At 51.9% G+C, this 24960-nt stretch overlaps 1 protein-coding gene and 1 long non-coding RNA gene across 4 annotated transcripts in view; one reads left to right on the top strand and one right to left on the bottom strand.

Moving 5' to 3' along the window:
• Positions 1-1661, top strand: part of LOC311586382 — a 2476-nt gene extending 815 nt beyond the window's left edge. For all 3 annotated transcript variants that reach the window (XR_014775517.1, XR_014775518.1, XR_014775519.1), the window contains exons 2-3: positions 135-314; positions 1558-1661. This is a non-coding gene — a long non-coding RNA (uncharacterized lncRNA). The remainder of the gene's footprint in view (positions 1-134; positions 315-1557) is intronic.
• Positions 1-14621, bottom strand: part of SULT2B1 (sulfotransferase family 2B member 1) — a 51862-nt gene extending 37241 nt beyond the window's left edge. The window contains exon 1 of the mRNA XM_084773326.1: positions 14457-14621. The gene's annotated coding sequence lies outside the window, so the exon portion shown is untranslated. The remainder of the gene's footprint in view (positions 1-14456) is intronic.
• Positions 14622-24960: the final 10339 nt, after the last annotated feature.

Here is a 24960-nt window from a genome sequence, read left to right on the forward strand (position 1 = left end):
TCTATCAGTCAGTCCATCTCGGGGTGGGTGGTGTGTCAAAAACCCCACCTGTTCTCCACCCCGATTGCTCCACGCAGAGGAACTGCCCGGGGCGATGCCGCCCACACGCAGCCCTGTTTCACTGTGCTGTACAGGGCTCAAGGCCACACGGAAGCTCCACGCCTGTCACCACTCGCCAGGGATGGTGAGTGGCCGCTCAAAGAGATGCTCAGAAGAAAACTTGAGTCCTGATAGGCTGGCCGCCTGGCCACAGAGGAGATGGCAGAGACTGACGGACGGACAGACGGAGGACGTGTAGGCAGAGAGTAGGAGAGGTAAGGAGGGTGGCCAGGGATTAACTGGGGCGTAGTGTATGAGCTCATGGGGCCTGGTCTAATCTGAGGGAGGAGGCTGGGCCTTGGACTTCTGAATCTCACCCGGAAAGGCCAGGTCTAGATCCATGGGTCTTGAGGGAGAGGAATTTCCTGTGTGCCAGGGATGAGACGGGCACGGCCCGTTTCAGGTGTGGGTGTGGCATTTTCGAGGAGGGGGGGCGGTGGTGCCTTGAGTTTACAGGCAGGACAGGCGATCCCTTCACTCCAGGGCCCAAGATTGTCTTAGCACCATTCTCACCTCTCCCTGGTGCTGACTTCTGACAAACGTGGGGACCAGCCAAACCCGCAGTGCCAGTTAGGCACCCCCCCTTCCCCGTGCCCCCCTTACCATCCTCTCTCCCCCCCCCCCCCCCCCGCAGTGTCTCCAGCAAGGCCCAGCCCAGGGAAGGGTGCGTAGGCAGCCGCAAGTGGGAGAACAGGACGCCCCATCCCTGCCTCAGCCTTCCACCTCCTGCCTCCTGGGCGGCCCATCCCTGCCCCACACCCCTGCCTTCAGGGGCCTGAGCTTCCTCCTTGGCCCTTGGTTCCTCAAAACCTGTTGCACCGAACTTCCACCCTCCCCCGTCTCCCTGTTCCCTATGCACTCCCGAGCCGTTCACCATATGCCAGGGCACCTGCTATGTGCCTGGCACTGCTCAGGGCTCCTGGACAAACCGGGAGAAGAAATGATGAACTGGATGATGGCCCAGAGAGGCTGAGGCAGGAGGATCCCTGCAAGTTCCAGGCCATCCTGGGTTACTTAGTAAATTCCATATCAGGCAGAGCTCCAGGGTAGGACTTGGTCTCAAAAACAACTCAAAACTAGAAGGTAAAGGCAGAAAGAGTGGAGTTCAAGGTCATCCTCTGCTACATAATGAGTTCTAGGCCAGCATGAGCTACACGAGACTCTACTTTAAAACAGAAGCCCCCCCCCACCAGTGGGGGCTGTAGAGATGGCTCCACGGTTAAAAGCAGGTATTGCTCTTGCAGAGGACCCAAGTTCAGTTCCCAGTATCCACTCGAGGGGCCTCTTAATTACTCGTAATTCCAGCCCCAAGAGTGTGCCGCCCTCTTCTGGCCTCCTTGAGTACCTGCACTCATGTGCACATACCCAACACAGACACAAGTATGTATATAAATAAAAACAAACCTAACCAAAAAAAAAAAAAAACCCTCACTAAATCTTTTTTTTTTTCTGTTACAGCAACTACACATTGTAAACGCAATGGTGAAAAGGAAGAAAGGCAACACCTGACAATCACACAAATTGACACGAAGTGACAAATAGTAGAAAAAGACTCAGGACAACTGACTGGTCTGGTCTGTGCACCTGGGTAGTTTTAGGTCGGCCTGTGGGGGTACCTCTGGAGTCAGGGCATGGGCTGTAGCTGACATTGGGGAAGAGCCAGTGTAGAGACCCTGTGGCTAGAAGGGCCCGGTGACCTGAGGGAAACTGGGTGTTAGTATGCCTGTGGCTGAGGACAAACGGAGACGCTGAGACTCCATACAGACCTGTGTGTCAGTTATAAATGTCATCCCTTTCTCAATTGAAAAAAATTTAAAGATTTTATTTTTGCTGGGTGTCACATGCCTTGTAGGACAGAGGCAGGAGGGTCGCTGCAAGTTCAAGGCCATCCAGGGCTTCACGGTGAGACTAACAACAGCAACAATAATAATAATGACTTATTTTTATTTTCTAAGTTACATATGTGTGTGCATGTGTGTGCATGTGAGTGCAGGTGTCTTCTGAGGTCAGAAGATGGGTGTTAGCTCCCCTCCCCGGAGCTGGAGTTACAGGCAAGTGTGAAATGTGTAACACAGGTGCTGGGAATTGAACTTGGGTCCCCTCCAGGAGTAGCACAAGCTCTTAGCCACTGAGCCTTCGGCTTCTCAAATTAATTTTTAAAAATTTATTTATTGTTATTTTACGTGCATTGTGTGTCTGTGGGTGTCAGATTTTGGAGTTATAAGCAGCTGTGAGCCGCCATGTGGGTGCTGGGAATTGAACCCCGGGTCCTCCGGAAGAACAGTCATTAAGTACTCCCGACCGCCGAGCCATCTCTCCAGCCCTCAGATTAATTACTCTTTTTATTTTGGGTTATTGGAGACAGGGTCTCTCTGTGTAGCCTTGGCTGTCGTGGACTCACTGTGTACACCAGGCTGTCCTGGAACTCACAGGGTTAAAGGTGTGTGCCACCACGCTCAGCTTTTACAAACTAATTTTAAAATAATACTAGTGTCAGCCAGGCGTTGTGGTGCACACCTTTAGTCCCAGCACTTGGGAGGTAGAGGCAGGTGAATCTATATGAGTTCGAGGCCAGCTTGATTTACAAAGTGAGTCCAGGACAACCAAGGCTACACAGAGAAACCCTGTCTTGAAAAAAAAGAAAGAATATTTCTACAGGTCCTCAGGGAGAAAATGGGACAGGATGGGGCGGCTCAAGAGAGAGGAGTTGCAGGGGAGACAGGATTGTAGGGCTGAGCTGCACGAGGGCAGAACAGAGTGCAGCCAGCCCCCTGTGTCCCCTTCTGTCTTGGGTGCTGAACTTCTCCCAGAGGAGGGAACTTGAAAGCCCTGCTGCTGTCCAGGCCCCAGCACAGGGACACAACACAGGGACACATACACAGGGACACATACGCAGGGACACATACACAGGGACACATACACAGGGACACATACACAGGGACACATACACAGGGACACATACGCAGGGACACATACACAGGGACACATACGCAGGAACACATACGCAGGGACACATAGGCAGGGACACATAGGCAGGGACACATAGGCAGGGACACATACACAGGGACACATACACAGGGACACATACACAGGGACACATACACAGGGACACATACACAGGGACACATACACAGGGACACATACGCAGGGACACATACGCAGGGACACATACGCAGGGACACATACGCAGGGACACATACACAGGGACACATACACAGGGACACATACGCAGGGACACATACGCAGGGACACATACACAGGGACACATACACAGGGACACATACACAGGGACACATACACAGGGACACATACACAGGGACACATAGGCAGGGACACATACGCAGGGACACATAGGCAGGGACACATAGGCAGGGACACATAGGCAGGGACACATAGGCAGGGACACATACACAGGGACACAACACAGGGACACATACGCAGGGACACAACACAGGGACACATAGGCAGGGACACATACACAAGGACACATACACAGGGACACATACACAGGGACACAACACAGGGACACATACACAGGGACACATACACAGGGACACATACACAGGGACACAACACAGGGACACATACACAGGGACACATACGCAGGGACACATACGCGGGGACACATACACAGGGACACATACACAGGGACACATACACAGGGACACAACACAGGGACACATACACAGGGACCCATACACAGGGACACATACACAGGGACACATACACAGGGACACAACACAGGGACACATACACAGGGACACATACGCAGGGACACATACGCGGGGACACATACACAGGGACACATACACAGGGACACATAGGCAGGGACACATAGGCAGGGACACATACTCAGGGACACATACACAGGGACACATACACAGGGACACATACACAGGGACACAACACAGGGACACATACACAGGGACACATACGCAGGGACACATACGCAGGGACGCATACACAGGGACACATACGCAGGGACACATACGCAGGGACACATACGCAGGGACACATACACAGGGACACAACACAGGGACACATACGCAGGGACACAACACAGGGACACATACACAGGGACACACACAGGGACACATACGCAGGGACACATACACAGGGACACATACACAGGGACACATACGCAGGGACACATATGCAGGGACACATACACAGGGACACAACACAGGGACACAACACAGGGACACATACGCAGGGACACAACACAGGGACACATACGCAGGGACACATACACAGGGACACAACACAGGGACACAACACAGGGACACAACACAGGGACACAACACAGGGACACATACACAGGGACACATACGCAGGGACACAACACAGGGACACATATGCAGGGACACATAAACAGGGACACAACACAGGGACACATACACAGGGACACATACACAGGGACACAACACAGGGACACATACACAGGGACACATACGCAGGGACACATACACAGGGACACATACGCAGGGACACACACGCAGGGACACACACACAGGGACACATACGCAGGGACACATACGCAGGGACACATACACAGGGACACATACGCAGGGACACAACACAGGGACACATACGCAGGGACACATACGCAGGGACACATACACAGGGACACATACACAGGGACACATACACAGGGACACATACACAGGGACACATACGCAGGGACACATACGCAGGGACACATACACAGGGACACATACGCAGGGACACAACACAGGGACACATACGCAGGGACACATACGCAGGGACACAACCCAGGGACACATACGCAGGGACACAACCCAGGGACACATACGCAGGGACACAACACAGGGACACATACGCAGGGACACAACACAGGGACACAACACAGGGACACATACGCAGGGACACATACGCAGGGACACATACGCAGGGACACAACACAGGGACACATACACAGGGACACAACACAGGGACACAACACAGGGACACAACACAGGGACACAACACAGGGACACAACACAGGGACACATACACAGGGACACATACGCAGGGACACATACACAGGGACACAACACAGGGACACAACACAGGGACACAACACAGGGACACATACGCAGGGACACATACACAGGGACACATACGCAGGGACACATACGCAGGGACACATACGCAGGGACACATACGCAGGGACACATACACAGGGACACATACGCAGGGACACAACACAGGGACACATACGCAGGGACACATACGCAGGGACACATACACAGGGACACATACGCAAGGACACAACACAGGGACACATACACAGGGACACATACACAGGGACACATACACAGGGACACATACACAGGGACACAACACAGGGACACATACACAGGGACACATACACAGGGACACATACGCAGGGACACAACACAGGGACACAACACAGGGACACATACGCAGGGACACAACACAGGGACACAACACAGGGACACATACACAGGGACACATACACAGGGACACATACGCAGGGACACATACACAGGGACACATACACAGGGACACAACACAGGGACACATACACAGGGACACATACACAGGGACACATACACAGGGACACATACACAAGGACACATACACAGGGACACATACGCAGGGACACAACACAGGGACACATACGCAGGGACACATACGCAGGGACACATACGCAGGGACACATACGCAGGGACACATACACAGGGACACATACGCAGGGACACATACACAAGGACACATACACAGGGACACATACGCAGGGACACAACACAGGGACACATACACAGGGACACATACACAGGGACACATACACAGGGACACATACGCAGGGACACATACGCAGGGACACATACACAGGGACACATACGCAGGGACACATACGCAGGGACACATACACAGGGACACATACACAGGGACACATACACAGGGACACATACACAGGGACACATACACAGGGACACAACACAGGGACACATACACAGGGACACATACGCAGGGACACATAAGCAGGGACACAACACAGGGACACAACACAGGGACACAACACAGGGACACATACACAGGGACACATACACAGGGACACATACGCAGGGACACATAAGCAGGGACACAACACAGGGACACAACACAGGGACACATACACAGGGACACATACGCAGGGACACAACACAGGGACACAACACAGGGACACATACGCAGGGACACAACACAGGGACACAACACAGGGACACATACACAGGGACACATACACAGGGACACATACGCAGGGACACATACACAGGGACACATACACAGGGACACAACACAGGGACACATACACAGGGACACATACACAGGGACACATACACAGGGACACATACACAAGGACACATACACAGGGACACATACGCAGGGACACAACACAGGGACACATACGCAGGGACACATACGCAGGGACACATACGCAGGGACACATACGCAGGGACACATACACAGGGACACATACGCAGGGACACATACACAAGGACACATACACAGGGACACATACGCAGGGACACAACACAGGGACACATACACAGGGACACATACACAGGGACACATACACAGGGACACATACGCAGGGACACATACGCAGGGACACATACACAGGGACACATACGCAGGGACACATACGCAGGGACACATACACAGGGACACATACACAGGGACACATACACAGGGACACATACACAGGGACACATACACAGGGACACAACACAGGGACACATACACAGGGACACATACACAGGGACACATACGCAGGGACACATACGCAGGGACACAACACAGGGACACAACACAGGGACACATACACAGGGACACATACACAGGGACACATACGCAGGGACACATACACAGGGACACATACACAGGGACACATACACAGGGACACATACACAGGGACACATACACAGGGACACATACACAGGGACACATACACAGGGACACATACGCAGGGACACAACACAGGGACACAACACAGGGACACATACGCAGGGACACATACACAGGGACACATACACAGGGACACATACACAGGGACACATACACAGGGACACATACGCAGGGACACATACGCAGGGACACATACACAGGGACACATACACAGGGACACATACGCAGGGACACAACACAGGGACACAACACAGGGACACAACACAGGGACACATACACAGGGACACATACACAGGGACACATACACAGGGACACATACACAGGGACACATACGCAGGGACACATACGTAGGGACACATACGCAGGGACACATACACAGGGACACATACGCAGGGACACATACGCAGGGACACATACACAGGGACACAACACAGGGACACATACGCAGGGACACAACACAGGGACACATACGCAGGGACACATACGCAGGGACACATACACAGGGACACATACACAGGGACACATACACAGGGACACATACACAGGGACACATACGCAGGGACACAACACAGGGACACATACACAGGGACACATACACAGGGACACATACGCAGGGACACATACGCAGGGACACATACACAGGGACACATACACAGCGACACAACACAGGGACACATACACAGGGACACATACACAGGGACACATACACAGGGACACATACGCAGGGACACATACACAGGGACACATACACAGGGACACATACACAGGGACACATACGCAGGGACACATACACAGGGACACATACGCAGGGACACAACACAGGGACACATACGCAGGGACACATACACAGGGACACATACGCAGGGACACAACACAGGGACACATACACAGGGACACATACACAGGGACACATACACAGGGACACATACACAGGGGGACACAACACAGGGACACATACACAGGGACACATACACAGGGACACATACGCAGGGACACAACACAGGGACACAACACAGGGACACATACGCAGGGACACAACACAGGGACACAACACAGGGACACATACACAGGGACACATACACAGGGACACATACGCAGGGACACATACACAGGGACACATACACAGGGACACAACACAGGGACACATACACAGGGACACATACACAGGGACACATACACAGGGACACATACACAAGGACACATACACAGGGACACATACGCAGGGACACAACACAGGGACACATACGCAGGGACACATACGCAGGGACACATACGCAGGGACACATACGCAGGGACACATACACAGGGACACATACGCAGGGACACATACACAAGGACACATACACAGGGACACATACGCAGGGACACAACACAGGGACACATACACAGGGACACATACACAGGGACACATACACAGGGACACATACGCAGGGACACATACGCAGGGACACATACACAGGGACACATACGCAGGGACACATACGCAGGGACACATACACAGGGACACATACACAGGGACACATACACAGGGACACATACACAGGGACACATACACAGGGACACAACACAGGGACACATACACAGGGACACATACACAGGGACACATACGCAGGGACACATACGCAGGGACACAACACAGGGACACAACACAGGGACACATACACAGGGACACATACACAGGGACACATACGCAGGGACACATACACAGGGACACATACACAGGGACACATACACAGGGACACATACACAGGGACACATACACAGGGACACATACACAGGGACACATACACAGGGACACATACGCAGGGACACAACACAGGGACACAACACAGGGACACATACGCAGGGACACATACACAGGGACACATACACAGGGACACATACACAGGGACACATACACAGGGACACATACGCAGGGACACATACGCAGGGACACATACACAGGGACACATACACAGGGACACATACGCAGGGACACAACACAGGGACACAACACAGGGACACATACACAGGGACACATACACAGGGACACATACACAGGGACACATACACAGGGACACATACGCAGGGACACATACGTAGGGACACATACGCAGGGACACATACACAGGGACACATACGCAGGGACACATACGCAGGGACACATACACAGGGACACAACACAGGGACACATACGCAGGGACACAACACAGGGACACATACGCAGGGACACATACGCAGGGACACATACACAGGGACACATACACAGGGACACATACACAGGGACACATACACAGGGACACATACGCAGGGACACAACACAGGGACACATACACAGGGACACATACACAGGGACACATACGCAGGGACACATACGCAGGGACACATACACAGGGACACATACACAGCGACACAACACAGGGACACATACACAGGGACACATACACAGGGACACATACACAGGGACACATACGCAGGGACACATACACAGGGACACATACACAGGGACACATACACAGGGACACAACACAGGGACACATACGCAGGGACACATACGCAGGGACACATACACAGGGACACATACGCAGGGACACAACACAGGGACACATACGCAGGGACACATACACAGGGACACATACGCAGGGACACAACACAGGGACACATACACAGGGACACATACACAGGGACACATACACAGGGACACATACACAGGGACACATACGCAGGGACACATACGCAGGGACACATACACAGGGACACATACGCAGGGACACAACACAGGGACACATACGCAGGGACACATACACAGGGACACAACACAGGGACACATACACAGGGACACATACACAGGGACACATACACAGGGACACATACACAGGGACACATACGCAGGGACACATACGCAGGGACACATACACAGGGACACATACGCAGGGACACATACACAGGGACACATACACAGGGACACAACACAGGGACACAACACAGGGACACATACGCAGGGACACATACACAGGGACACATACACAGGGACACAACACAGGGACACATACACAGGGACACATACGCAGGGACACATACACAGGGACACATACACAGGGACACAACACAGGGACACAACACAGGGACACATACGCAGGGACACATACACAGGGACACATACACAGGGACACAACACAGGGACACATACACAGGGACACATACACAGGGACACATACATACACAGGGACACAACACAGGGACACATACACAGGGACACATACACAGGGACACATACGCAGGGACACAACACAGGGACACATACACAGGGACACATACACAGGGACACATACATACACAGGGACACAACACAGGGACACATACACAGGGACACATACACAGGGACACATACATACACAGGGACACAACACAGGGACACATACACAGGGACACATACACAGGGACACATACACAGGGACACATACGCAGGGACACAACACAGGGACACATACGCAGGGACACAACACAGGGACACATACACAGGGACACATACACAGGGACACATACACAGGCACACATACACAGGGACACATACGCAGGGACACAACACAGGGACACATACGCAGGGACACAACACAGGGACACATACGCAGGGACACAACACAGGGACACAACACAGGGACACATACGCAGGGACACATACGCAGGGACACATACACAGGGACACATACGCAGGGACACATACGCAGGGACACAACACAGGGACACAACACAGGGACACATACGCAGGGACACATACGCAGGGACACATACGCAGGGACACATACGCAGGGACACATACGCAGGGACACATACGCAGGGACACATACACAGGGACACAACACAGGGACACATACACAGGGACACATACGCAAGGACACAACACAGGGACACATACACAGGGACACATACACAGGGACACAACACAGGGACACATACGCAGGGACACATACAGAGGGACACATACACAGGGACACATACACAGGGACACATACGGAAGGACACAACACAGGGACACAACACAGGGACACATACACAGGGACACATACACAGGGACACATACACAGGGACACAACACAGGGACACATACGCAGGGACACATACACAGGGACACAACACAGGGACACATACGCAGGGACACATACACAGGGACACAACACAGGGACACATACACAGGGACACATACACAGGGACACATACACAGGCACACATACACAGGGACACATACGCAGGGACACATACACAGGGACACATACACAGGGACACATACACAGGGACACAACACAGGGACACAACACAGGGACACATACACAGGGACACATACGCAGGGACACATACGCAGGGACACAACACAGGGACACATACGCAGGGACACAACACAGGGACACATACGCAGGGACACATACGCAGGGACACATACGCAGGGACACATACGCAGGGACACATACACAGGGACGCATACACAGGGACACAACACAGGGACACATACACAGGGACACATACACAGGGACACATACGCAGGGACACATACACAGGGACACATACGCAGGGACACATACGCAGGGACACATACATACACAGGGACACAACACAGGGACACAACACAGGGACACAACACAGGGACACATACACAGGGACACATACGCAGGGACACATACGCAGGGACACATACACAGGGACGCATACACAGGGACACATACACAGGGACACATACGCAGGGACACAACACAGGGACACATACACAGGGACACATACACAGGGACACAACACAGGGACACATACACAGGGACACATACACAGGGACACATACGCAGGGACACAACACAGGGACACATACACAGGGACACATACACAGGGACACATACACAGGGACACATACACAGGGACACATACGCAGGGACACATACACAGGGACACATACGCAGGGACACATACACAGGGACACAACACAGGGACACATACGCAGGGACACATACACAGGGACACATACACAGGGACGCATACACAGGGACACAACACAGGGACACATACACAGGGACACATACACAGGGACACATACGCAGGGACACAACACAGGGACACATACACAGGGACACATACACAGGGACACATACACAGGGACACATACGCAGGGACACATACATACACAGGGACACAACACAGGGACACATACACAGGGACACATACACAGGGACACATACGCAGGGACACATACGCAGGGACACAACACAGGGACACATACACAGGGACACATACACAGGGACACATACACAGGGACACATACACAGGGACACATACACAGGGACACATACACAGGGACACATACGCAGGGACACATACACAGGGACACATACATACACAGGGACACAACACAGGGACACATACACAGGGACACATACACAGGGACACATACACAGGGACACATACGCAGGGACACAACACAGGGACACATACACAGGGACACATACACAGGGACACATACGCAGGGACACATACACAGGGACACATACGCAGGGACACAACACAGGGACACAACACAGGGACACATACGCAGGGACACATACACAGGGACACATACACAGGGACACATACACAGGGACACATACGCAGGGACACATACACAGGGACACATACGCAGGGACACATACACAGGGACACATACACAGGGACACATACGCAGGGACACAACACAGGGACACAACACAGGGACACATACGCAGGGACACATACACAGGGACACATACACAGGGACACATACACAGGGACACATACACAGGGACACATACACAGGGACACAACACAGGGACACATACACAGGGACACAACACAGGGACACATATGCAGGGACACATACGCAGGGACACATACGCAGGGACACATACACAGGGACACATACACAGGGACACATACACAGGGACACATACACAGGGACACATACACAGGGACACATACGCAAGGACACAACACAGGGACACATACACAGGGACACAACACAGGGACACATACGCCAGGACACATACGCAGGGACACATATGCAGGGACACATATGCAGGGACACAGCCCACCTGTCACAACAAGATGGTCAGGTGAATCATTGGTCAGACACACCGGTGGGACCTTCTCGGGGTTCAGGTCTGGCCACTCTTGGCCAACATAGCCACTCACTAACTGCCTGCAAGTTCTCCTGAGGCCACCCCGAGCTCACAGAGGCAGAGCCACCATAAGGGTGCCTGCCACTTGCCCATATGTGCCAACCTGGTGCCAGGCTGTTCCAGGCCTCCAACGGGACAATGAATTGGGCGTAAGGCTAAAATGTTGTAACTTCTTTTGGGTCACAAGAAACAGCTAGTGAACAAAGCCTCTGGTACCCTGGTCCTTACCCAGTGTGACACAGATTTCATTTGTTTATCTCTGCAGTGCTGGGACCGAACCCAAGGTGTTGCGTAGGGTACGCAAGTGTTCTATCACCCGGCCTCACCCCAGTCCACTTGTCGTTTCGTTTTACTTATTTATGTATTTTGCCGTTACTTTTTGTTTTGAGACAGAGGGTCTCACTGAGTTGCCTGGCCTGCCCCTCAACTCCTTCCTCAGCTTTCTGCCTCTGCCTCCGTGTTGGTGAGGTTTTTTGGCGATGTCACCGCAACAGAATACAGCCAAAAGCAGGGCCCACAAAGGGTGGAATCCCAGAGCTGTCCAGTAAGGTGTGCTCTGGAGCTACGGTTTTATAAAAAATAAAAATCGGGGTCGGGTTGGGGATGGGCAGTAGAGGTGGGTCAGAAGTTAAGAGCACTGGCTGCTCTTCCAGAGGACTTGAATTCAATTCCCAGCAACCACATGGTGGCTCTCAACCATCTGTAATGAGATCTAGTGCCCTCTTCTGGTAGGCAGGCAGAACACTGTATGAATAAATCTTTTTTTTTTCTTCTGCCAACAACCTAATTTTGCTCTTTTTAAAAATTTAATTAATTTATTCAGATTACAACTCAATTGTTGTAATCTGTAACCCGTTGTACTGTGTAACCCCTGTTACACAAGTGTGTAAGCCATCACTAGTATCCTCCCGTTCTTCCCTCCTGCTTTCATCCTATTCCCTTCCCCTAGGTCTAAGACCAAGGGGAATAAATCTTTTAAAAATAAATTTAAGACCAGGCGTGGTGGTGCATGCCTTTAATCCCAGCACTCGGCAGGCAGAGGCCAACGGATCTCTGTGAGTTCGAGGCCAGCCTGGTCTACAAAGCGAGTCTAGGACAGCCAGGACTACACAGAGAGACCCTGTCTCGGGAAAACAAAAAAACAAAACAAAACAAAAGAACAAGAACAAAACAAAATCAATTTTAAAAGTGGCTGAGGTGGTGCTGCCTGTTTGTAATTCCAGCATGCCGGAGGCCTTCTTGTCTCATAAAACCCAAAGCCAATCGAAACGAAACCATCCTGAGCCCTCCTACCTCAGGAGGAGCTTGAAGTGAGGTTGTCGCCTCTCACTGTCCCTTGCTGTACAGCATTGCCCCTTCTACGTGCTCTTTAGAGCCGGCCCCGCCTGTTGGCACGTGAAGTTTACGTCTTGGCGCCTTGAACCATTAGGCTCCCGTGACCATCAGGATCCAGCAATTAGGAGTCTTGGCTGGGCTGAGCGCGCTGGCACACGCCTGTAATCTCGGGCGCTCAGAAGACGGAGGCGGGAGGACTAAGGAGTTTAATGTCAGCCTCTCTCCTACGTAGTAAATTTGAGGTCATTGTAGGCAACACGAGGCCACCCCATGCCTTGTTCCCTGAGGAGCAGTCTTACCACACAGTCTCCGCGCTGTGAGGAAACCCAAGAGATGCCCGAGAGGAAGCTGGGGGTGGGGGGGGGTGGGGGGGTTTCTGGAGGGGGGAGAGGGAGGCCCCACCCCAGCACGGGCCCTGGAGCTGTGAGCCAAGGCTGAGTTGGGATCCGGAGGTGACAGAGGTGAGCCAGATCCACTGAGCTCCACCCCGACCGGGAAGGACAACGCAGAAGAAGCAGATGTGGTCCGAGCCAGAGGTGTGGGCAATTTAGCGCCGAAGCGCGGTCACAAATTGCAGGCCAGAGGCCAGAGCCCCAGTCTAGCACATGACTAACACCAGTGACTCTGTTCCCGACTCTTACAGTAATCTCCCGAACCTCTGACGTTTCAGGTCCCGTCCTGGCTGCTGTGCAGCTATCTGAAATCCTGCTCAACCTCCTTCTCATTTCGAAATAGCAGTCTGCAGAAGAGCTTGTTTTGTTTTTTTTTTTCAAGACAGGGTTTCTCTGTGTAGCCTTGCCTGCCCTGGACTCACTTTTTAGACCAGGCTGGTCTCGAACTCACAGAGATCCGCCTGCCTCTGCCTCCCGAGTGCTGGGATTAAAGGCGTGCGCCACCACCACCCAGCTTGCAGAAGAACTTATTAGAGCAGAAGTTCAAATCCTAGGGAAAGTGCGTCATGTATATGCTTTGATTATGGTGTTTCCTGAGGCATTTTCGTTTTCCTTTAAAGATTTATTAATTTATTAGGTATACAGTGTTCTGCCTGCATGTACACCTGCCTGCCAGAAGAGGGCACCAGATCTCATTATAGATGGTTGTGAGCCACCCCGTGAGTGCTGGGAATTGAACTCAGGACCTCTGGAAGAGCACACAGTACTCTTAACCTCTGAGCCATCTCTCCAGCCCCTGAGGCTTCTTCTTTAATTTGGTAAGTTATTTATATTTATTAAGTGTTGTGGTGTTAGGTGATGGACCCAAGGGTTCGGCAACTCATTTACTGCTGAGTCACATGTCCGCCAGGTCTCTACTGGCAGGACATCTGGGAACATTTTTACAATGGTGTATGGGGGCTGGAGAGATGGCTCAGCGGTAAGGAGCACTGACTGCTCTTCCAGAGGTCCTGAGTTCAATTCCCAGGAACCACATGGTGGTTCATAACCATCTATAATGAGATCTGGTGCCACCTTCTGGCCTGCAGGGGTCTATGCAAGCAGAACATTGTATACATAATAAATAAATAAAATTTTAAAATATTTTTTATTCAATTTTTAAATTTACGTGCATTGGTGTGAAGGTGTCAGATCTTGGAGTTACAGACAGTTGTGAGCTGCCATGTGAGTGCTGAGAATTGAACCCGGAACCTTTGGAAGAGCAGACGGTGCTCTTAACCACTGAGCCAACTCTCCAGCCCCATAAATCTTTTATAAAAAAGCAAACAAAAAAAAAAAAAAAGGAAGGAAGCCGGGCGTGGTGGCACATGCCTGTAATCCCAGCACTCGGGAGGCAGAGACGGGCGGATCGCTGTGAGTTCGAGGCCAGCCTGGTCTACAAAGTGACTCCAGGACAGCCAAGGCTAACACAGAGAGACCTTGTCTCAAAAAACCAAAAAAAAAAAAAAAAAAGGAAGGAAGGAAGGATAAACTACCACATTTCATCTTCATGACATGAAATGATTTCTACCTCCCAGATATGCTCCTGTCAGATAATGCCAGCTCAGATTATAGAAGAGGAGGAGGAAGCAATTTGTAGGCAGTTCTTGGAATCTCCCTGGAGAAATCCCTGCCCATGGCCCTGAGGTCATGAACACCTCGAACACCATGAGGTGTTCCCTGCAGCTTTGTGCATCTGGAAAGAGCCAGGAAGCTCCTGTCACCAACAGAGGTAATAATCACCCAGGACGAGGCGGCTCAGGGACATGGCGGACAGCTTATAACTCTTAGGTGGAGCTGGGACACACCAAGTAGCCCGAGGAACATGGTTCCCAACAAGCCACACAGTACAATGTAGTGGAAATTTTGGTTTCTTTAAAAACTCAGTTATGGTCCTACAGCATGCCAGCCTTCATCCCAGCTCCAGGGGAGACTGAGGCAGAAGGATCTCAAGTTCAAAGCCAGCCTTGGGAACTTTGTGAGACCTTGACTGAATTCAAAAAGGTTTCACACAAAGGGGCACATATATGGGGTCAGAGGACAGGTCAGGGAGTCATTTGTCTCCTTTCCTCTGGGTTCTGAGAACTACACTTGGACCCCCCAGCACTACACAGCGAGCGCCTCTACCCACCAAGCCTTCTCCCTGTACTCTCATTTAATAAGGAAGGATATTATTACCTTGACTACCATCGTCATTAGTGTTCTTGGTTGAAACTGGCTCGTAGCCAGGTGGTGGTGGCGCACGCCTTTAATCCCAGCACTCAGGAGGCAGAGGCAGGTGGATCTTTGTGAGTTTGATGCCAGCCTGGTCTACAGAGTGAGTTCCAGGACAGCCAGGGCTACACAGAGAAACCCTGTCTTGAAAAGAAAAGACAGGAAAAAAAAGAAAGAAAAGAAAAGAGAAAGGAAAAGGAAAAAACAACAAATAAAGGAAAGTTTTCTTCACCGATAAGGATTTGAGGGTTCTTATTTCGATATAGCGTGCATGCGTGAAAACATATTTCACATTTGCCTTTTTAAAAGGTATTATTTATTTTTGGTTTTTTTGAGACAGGGTTTTGTAGTTATAATGAAATCCCAAATGTTCGCCTTTACTAATGAAGACTTAGGAGCCAGATGCTGGGGAGAAAATGTGCTAGCTCAGAGAGGCCGAGAAAGCACCCAGCTGACCTTCCTACTCAGCTCATGTCCCAGAACAAAAAGCCAGAAGCCAAAGAGCCTACAAGCTCCGCTGATGGCCCAGGAGGAAAAAAACAAAACCAAAGAGTTCCTTCTCTTCTCCACTCTGTCTTTTTTTTTTCCCCAAGACAGGGTTTCTCTGTGTAGCCTTGGCTATCCTAGACTTGCTTTGTAGACCAGGCTGGCCTCGAACTCGCAGAGCTTGCCTCTGTCTTCCGAGTGCTGGGACTAAAGGTGTGTGCCACCATGCCCGGCCTCCACTCTATCTTAAATATTCCTCTCTTGAAGTCCCTCCATCTGCTTGATCCCTGCCAGCTGGTTTCTTGCTCCGCCTCTTGACCTAGCATTAACTTTATTAAATCCCGTGTACAGAAAGCTCTTGGATTAACCATGTGCTAGGGCTGAGCCACACCAAACAAGAAACAAGCTTTTACAGTTCACAATCGAGGGGTTCACAATGGGATCAAATATCCTGCAACAGGGTCTCTCTGTGCAGTCTTGGCTGTCCTGCACTCCCTTTGTAGCCCAGGCTGGCATCAAACTCATGAAGATCTGCCTGCCTCTGCCTCCCTGAGTGCTAGGATTACAGGCATGCACTGCCTCAGCCAGTTTATAGTATTTGTGTTAATATGCACACTCAATCCTGGCACAAGAGTGGAGGACGTCGTACAACTTGCAGGAGTCAGTTTTTTCTCTGTATCATGTTGATTCTAGGGATCAAATTTAGGCTGTCAGGCTTGGTGACAGGCTGGGCCATCTTCTTAGCCCTAAGAAGATAGTTCAGAAATTCACAGCTTTATCAATTAATTCCTTAGATTTTTAGTTCTCCTTAAATGTGCGTGCATGTGCACATGCATACATGTATGTGTGGTGTGTGCGTGCGTGAGTGTGTGCATGAGTGCATGTGTGGTGTGTGCATGTGTGAGTGTGTGCATGAGTGTGTGTGTGTGTGTGTGTATGTGTGTGTGTGTGTGTGTGTGTGTTTGCAGGTACAGGTGTGTATGGAAGCACACTAAGTCCCTGGAGATGGAGATGGAGATGGAGATGGAGCTGTGAACTGCATCATGTGGGTCCTGGGAACGAATCCTAGGTCCTCTCCAAGAGTAGCAAGCATTCCTGGGCTGGAGAGATGGCTCAGAGGTTAAGGGCATTGTCTGCTCCTCCAGAGGCCCTGAGTTCAATTCCCAGCAACCACCTGGTGGCTCACAACCATCTATAATGGGATCTGATGCCCTCTTCTGGCCTGCAGGTGTATGTACAGCCAGAGCACTCTATACATAATAATAAATAAATAAATATTTTTAAAAAATAGCAAGCATTCCTAACTGCCGACCTATACCTCCAGGCTCATTTTAAAAACATCTGATTCAGGGTCTTCCTGTATACCCAATACATACCTTGAAATAGTGACAAAGCTGCCTTTGCTCCCTGGCTGCCAGGTTTAAAGGAGTGAACCACGGGCCACATTTTAACTTCAAAGAGAGGACTAAAGTGCCGAGGTTAAAGCCCTTGCCACTCTGAGCACAAGGACTGTCGTCTCCATGAGTGCTGGGTGGGCACGGTGCCTACCTGTAATGCCAGCCTTGGATGGCTGAGACAGGATTCCCAGAGCAAGCTAGCTACCTAGGCTAGCCTGATCACGAGTTCTAGGTTTGACTGAGAGACCCCCCCCATCTCTCCCCCACGCAAGGAGTGAGGGAAACAGAACACAGGATAATTCCCAGCGACAATCAAGCCTCCACAGGCACAAGCCCCAGCACATGTGGCCACACACGCAAACCATGACCAAACATGAAGGTGGAGAGAAAAAGAGAGAAGAGGGCAGCAAGCTGCAGTTTTTCCTGCAGCAGCTGGGCCCTGGCCCCACCCTGCCAAAGCCACTGTGACCTTTATTCCCCCCCCCCCCACAGAGAGGGACTTACCAACTGTATCCTTCCGGTTACAGGGGCCTTTCCCCTCGCTCTTGTAAAGTGACTGAGATTCTCCACGCTCGCTGAGCCTGACATGCAGCGCACACTCTTCATCCTTAGCGTTTCCAGTGTGGGGTCCCGGGGTCTCATTCAAATTAGCAGCAGGCAGGCGAGAGAATAAACAATGGTGGTAAGAAAAGAAAGCCAAGCCGAGGGCTGCAGTGGCAACAGGGCTGCTGCTGCTGCGACGGATGCTGCTCTCAGACCCTCCGGTCAGCAGAGAACCCCTCTGCCCCAGCAAACACCTGGTGATATTCACGGTGACTAACCTGTGTGATCCCCTTCTGGGGTGAGTGGTGACCCCCTAAACCTAGTGATCATGTCTCTATTCTGTCCCCCTCCCTGCTTCATCGGGGCTGACCACCAGAGCCAAGAAAATACTGCGTAAGTGGCATAAAGGATTTTTTTTGAGCCTCGGTTGACTTTTGTTTGTTTGTTTTTTTTCTGAGACAAGGCTTCTCTGTGTAGCTCTGGCTGTCCTGGACTCACTTTGTAGACCAGGCTGGCCTCGAACTCCTGGAAACCCACCTGCCTCTGCCTCCCGAGTGCTGGGATGAAAGGCGTGCGCCACCACTGCCAGAGAGTCTCGGTTGTTTTGTAAAAGGCCTATCCTGGTCTAGTAGGTAAGAGTGCTTGCCACCAAGGCTGGTGATCTGAGTTCAATCCCCAGAGTGCCCATGATGGACTGAGAGAACTGACCAGGAAAAACTATCCTCTGACCTCCACACATGGTGAACTTCCATGCATGCGCGTGCACGCACACACACACACACACACACACACACACACACACACACACACAGAGGAAGGAGAGAAGGAGAAAGAGAGGGAAGGCAGGCAGGAAGGAGACATATAATTTCTGTGTGTTCTGCTTTGGGAAAGCGGCTCCATGCTGAGAGGGCTGTGCACATAGGATGCCTCAGAGGTAGACCTCCTGCCTTGCCCACCCTCCAGGTGGTGGGAACCCCAACCAACACCTGCCCATCACCATAGGAAGACTCTGAGCCACCGGTAGAACATTTGGCCAGAACACACAGGAGGTCCCAGGTTCAATCTCTGATCACGGGGAAGAGAGAGAGAGAGAGAGAGAGAGAGAGAGAGAGAGAGAGAGAGAGAGAGAGAGAGAGACCTTGAGCTGGCTGCTGGCAACAAGCCACTCCCCAGCCCTCACCTAGGAAATGGTGGCTTCATAAATGGTGATTTCCTGGAGTTGGCAATGTTTGTTCAGAGTCAATAAAGAAGGAGCCGAAACTCAGGGGCTTCCTGGTAGTCCTCTTGCCACCGTTTAGCATTCTAAGGGCGCACCTCAGGGTGCACCAGACAGTGGCCGGAGATGGGGCGGGCGGTTTTAGCGTCTTCCTTCCTGCCCACCTCCTTTCTGACAGGGTCTCACTCTGGACCCCTGGCTGGCCTAGAACTTGCTTTGTAGACCAGGCTGGCCTTGAACTCAGAGAGCTGCCTGCCCCTGCCTTCCCTAGTGCTGGGATTAAAGGTGTGCGCCACTGTGCCCACCAATGCCCAGGTTTTTGTGTATCTGCTTGCTTGCTTGTTTATTTTCTTGAGACAGAGTCTCACTGGCTGGTCTAGAACTTGCTCTGTGGAGAGCCACCTGCCTCTGCCTCCTGAGTGCTGGGATTAAAGGTGTGCACCAGCATACCGGGTCTCACTCCTACTTTGCGCTCTCTCTCTCTCTCTCTCTCTCTCTCTCTCTCTCTCTCTCTCTCTCTCTGAGACAGGGTTTCTCTGTGTAGCCCTGGCTGACCTGGACTCGCTTTGTAGACCAGGCTGGCCTCGAACTCACATCGATCCGCCTGCCTCTGCCTCCCCAAGTGCTGGGATTAAAGGCGTGCGCCACCACACCCTGCCTACTTTGTTGTTTCTTTAATGCTGCTCTAGGGTCGGAACCAGGACTTTCTACGCCCTGGGCAAGCATTCTACCAACTGAGCTACAGCCCAGCTGGCTTCTAGACTTCAAACATTAGCGTGGCCACAGAAAATCGGTTTATGTTAATTTATGGGTTTATTTACTCTGTGTGCAAGCACCATGGGCCCATGGGGATGCACGAATGCCACGGCTTGCTTGCGGAGTGGGTTCCGGAGACCGAACTCAGGTTGCCAGGCTTGGTGGCAAGAAGCCACTAAGCTATCTTTCCTGCTGGTCACAGAGAATGAGTTTAGTGGAGCAGACTCTGAACCGGGTGTGGCAGTGCAGGTTTGTAATCCCAGCGCACAGGTGGTGGGACAAGAGGAGCCGCAGTGCACCGCCATCCTTAGCCGCAGTGCACCGCCATCCTCAGCCGCAGTGCACCGCCATTCTCAGCCGCAGTGCACCGCCATCCTCAGCCGCAGTGCACCGCCATCCTTAGCCGCAGTGCACCGCCATCCTTAGCCGCAGTGCACCGCCATCTTTAGCCGCAGTGCACCGCCATCCTCAGCCGCAGTGCACCGCCATCCTCAGCCGCAGTGCACCGCCATCCTCAGCCGCAGTGCACCGCCATCCTCAGCCGCAGTGCACCGCCATCCTTAGCCGCAGTGCACCGCCATCCTTAGCCGCAGTGCACCGCCATCTTTAGCCGCAGTGCACCGCCATCCTTAGCCGCAGCTGGGCTTGAAGCCAGCCTGGGCTGCGCGAGACCCCACCTGGATCCGTGTCACTCGTCAGCCTAGGTCATGCTGTGTCTTCAGATGGAAATTTGGGGTACAAGTCCTGGAGCCATCTCCTTACTGTCCCTGTCCTGATGACGGGACGGTGCCCTATCAAGACTGGAGGGCTTCTAGATTCTTGCCCTCTTCCTGTGCACCCACACGCACAGGAGCTTAGACCTGTGGGGTCTCCCCATGAGATGCTGGCCTTGGCTCCCCGGACTTGCTTTAAGGGGGAGACGAGCAGCAGAGGCTAAATACATACAGCACATGTGCATGGAGGCTGCTGTCCAGCACATTCTTCCCTGGGAGCTGCCTGCAGGGGTGAGGACAGGTACTGATGCCACTTCTGCTGGGGCACCCAGACACTGGGTGAGCAAACAGTCTTCCTGGTCCTTCTGCCCCTGCCCCCCTCCTACCCCACCCCGAGCAGATGTTCCCAATGAAATGAGGCCAGGGAAGAGGCACTTGCAGATGCTGGTCTGCGCAGGTACCCTGGGGCGTGATGACTCACCGCTGTGTAAGCCACTGTGTTTGGGACATAGTCAGGGATGCCTTGGCAGGTCTGTGGGGCCAGTTTGGAAACATGATCGTCGAGACTTGGAAATCAGGTGAGTAGTGTGTAGGTACAAATACACTGTGTGCAGCGTGCACTGTGTACAGCGTGCACTGTGTATAGCGTGCATTGTGTACAGTATGCACTGTATACAGCCTGCACTGTGTACAGCGTGCACTGTGTGCAGCATGCACTGTGTACAGCCTTAACTGTGTGCAGCGTGCAGTGTGCAGCCTTCACTGTGTGCAGCATGCACTGTGGACAGCGTGTACTGTGTGCAGCATGCACTGTGGACAGCCTTCACTATGTGCAGCATGCACTGTGGACAGCGTGCACTGTGTGCAGCATGCACTGTGGACAGCCTTCACTGTGTGCAGTGTGCAGCGTGCAGCCTGCACTGTGTACAGCGTGCTTGTGTACTGTATGCACTGTGTATAGCCTGTACTGTGTACAGCATGCACTGTGTATAGCCTGTACTGTGTACAGCACGCACTGTGTACAGCATGTACTGTGTACAGCATACACTGTACAGCATGCACCGTGTAGAAACCTCTGGCCCCACATGACTACTGGACCCCTGAAATGTAGGGAGGGCAACTGAGGAAGTGAAGCCCATCTCATCTTAATTACTGCATTACTGATACATTCATATATTTTCTTATTTTAGTGTGTATATGGTATGTGGCTCTGTGTGTTGGATGCATGTGTGTGCATATGACATGTGTGTACTGGAGTGCTGATCTATGTATACTTGCACAGAAGACAGATATTATTTTTCATTTGTGTATGTGTGAGCACATACATGTGTCCGGCATTGGTTTTCTCCTTCCTCCCTGGGTTTTGAGGCTGGAACTTAGGGTACCAGGCTTGGTCACAAGTGCCTGATGTGCTGGTCCATCTCTGCAGCCTTCTTGCTCTTTTTTGAGACAAGCTCTCCTTCTGACCCCAGACAACTGCTTGTCATTTCAGCTTGGCTGTCTGGTCAGGGACCTCAGGGACCTGCCCTTTCCACCTTTCAGTGGTGGGGTTAAAGGGCACCATGATCAGCTTCTACAGAGGGACAAAGGACCTGCCCTCAGCCACACCAGCGTACAGCAAGTGCTTTCCCTCAGAGTCACCTCCCAGTCGGTCATCTTAAGTACTTTAATTTAAAGACAGATCTGGGAGCCGGGTATGGGGGTACATGTGCACCCGAAACCCCAACATACGGGCCAGTGAAGGTGACATAGCAAGAACCCCCCCCAAAAAACCCAAAGGCAAGAAGACAGCCTTAGAGCCTTGTCTAGCAGGACACGCTAGGGTCTCTGCACTGCTTAAACTACATTCCAATAGAACATTAATGTTGGGGTAACCTTTTGGACATCGTGCAAAGGTATTTCTGTATATTCAGTTGTTGATTGCTAAGCCGGCAGAGATCTGAGTATTGGTATTATTATTGTTGTTATTGTTTCGAGGTTTGTTTGGTTTTGGTTTTTCGAGACAGGGTTTCTCTGTGTAGCCTTGGCTGTCTTGGACTCGTTTTGTAGACCAGGCTGGCCTCAAACTCACAGTGATCCACCTGTCTCTGCCTCCCCAGTGCTGGGATTAAAAGTGTGCGCCACTACGGCCCGGTTATTTCTAGGGTTTTTTTGTTTGTTGGTTGAGACAGGGTTTTTCTGTGTAGCCTTGGCTGTCCTGAACCAGGCTGCTCTCGAACTCACAGAAATCCACCTGCCTCTGTCTCCCCAAGTGCTGGGATTACAGGCATGCGCCACTATGCCTGGTTGATATTGTTATTATTAATAGTGTTTGGTTTTTTGAGACAAGGTCTCTCTGTGTAGCCTTGGCTGTCCTGGACTCCCTTTGTAGACCAGGCTGGCCTTGAACTCAGTGATCCGCCTGCCTCTGCCTCCTGAGGCTGGGATTAAAGGCTTGCGCCACCACGCCCGGCTGGTATTGTTATTCTTATGGTCTATCGCTTGCTGGGTCTATAGCTCGCTGGTCTCATATTTTGTAAACATTCATCCTCCTTTCTCGCTTTTGGCTAAAATAAAGATCTGAGGGTCAATGGCTGGACGGAGAAGTGGAAGGCGGGACTTCCGGAGATAGGGTCTCTGGGAGAAGGAGATTCACCAGCAGGACAAAGGAAGCAATGGACATATTGGGGTTGAGAGAGAGGTAAAGAGCTGGCCACGTGGGACATA

The sequence above is a fragment of the Acomys minous genome (assembly GCF_964271855.1).
Source record: "Acomys minous genome assembly, chromosome: 2".
Classification (NCBI taxonomy): Eukaryota; Metazoa; Chordata; class Mammalia; order Rodentia; family Muridae; genus Acomys; species Acomys minous.